The sequence below is a fragment of the Arachis ipaensis genome, chromosome B7 (assembly GCF_059453495.1).
Source record: "Arachis ipaensis isolate K30076 ecotype BB chromosome B7, ASM5945349v1, whole genome shotgun sequence".
Lineage (NCBI taxonomy): Eukaryota > Viridiplantae > Streptophyta > Magnoliopsida > Fabales > Fabaceae > Arachis > Arachis ipaensis.
In genome coordinates, this window is record NC_142442.1 from 127,766,051 (window position 1) to 127,767,326 (window position 1,276).

Consider the following 1,276-nt stretch of genomic DNA (forward strand, 5'->3'; position numbering starts at 1 on the left):
ATGAATACTAATGAATTCAACATGGGTGAGGGGGTTGAGAATGAGTTCATTGGGGATCCACAACAAAATTTAATGGAGGAAGAAGATGAACATGTGAATGATGATGATTCTGTTGGCTATATCGAACCTGAACTTAAAAGAAATGATGTTTCTGATGAAGATGGTGAAGATGATGATGTTAATGCCATGGAAGATGAAGATATTAGAGGATTTTAGTTTTAGACTTTTACTTTATTAGAACATTTAATTGTTGCTTTGTTTTCTTTTTTCTTTTCGGTTGTGTTATATGAAGCTTTAATTGTGTGATTGTGTATTTTATGTTGAACTAGATGCATACTTATGAAGGATTTGAATGTGTGGTCTAGAGTACTTGTTATACTTGTAGTATTATGTTAATTTATTACGTGTTTTGATGTTGAAATTGTTAAGTTTGAATGCCTATATTTGATTAAATATATTATTATACATGATACATATCTCTTTTATAAAAAATTTATAACAGGTACACTTGTATGAGTCTACGAGTCGAGTCTAGGTCAGCTCCACAAGTTTACCTAGATTCGCGAGTTTGACAACCTTGATTCAACTAATAAAAAACTACACAATTTAAATTAATTTCTACATTTTGCAAATAAAACCTATGTTTTACTAAAATTTTTTAAAAGAAAAATAAGAAAACCATAATATTGAATAGCTATAAGGGTTTAGATAACTTACAAAGTGTCCTCAGACCGCTTGTCAACCCACTTAGAATGATCATCTTTCTTTGCATGCATTCACTCGAAGATCTTACTTTGAGAGGGTTGGAGACCCACCTAGCCTGCCTGACAATACAATTCAGAAAAACAAGAAGTTATTATGTATCATATTTATGAATAATAAAATAAAAAAATTAATAACATAATTCAATAATTAATTGATACAAACCATCTTCTTTGTCGTCAGCGTGTAGGGAGTATATTCTCCAATTTGCATAGATCCCCTGGTCTCGGATGCTCAACTAGCCCATGTCTTAGTCTGGGTCATCCGACAATCTTTTATGTTTCAATACTCCTTTAACTGGGTGAGGATATCATCCAAGATCTAGTCTGTATGAGCACCTTTATTACGGATGTCTAAAATCATCTCCTAGAGGTGCTTGGTGGCTCTCACCCATCAAGCATTTGTACATTTTATGCTCCTTACTGCGTACAAACTCAAAGTGCTTGTGCAATATCAAATGCAAGTGAATTACATATTTCGTAGATTGACACAAGTTTATAATTTGAACTTTTAA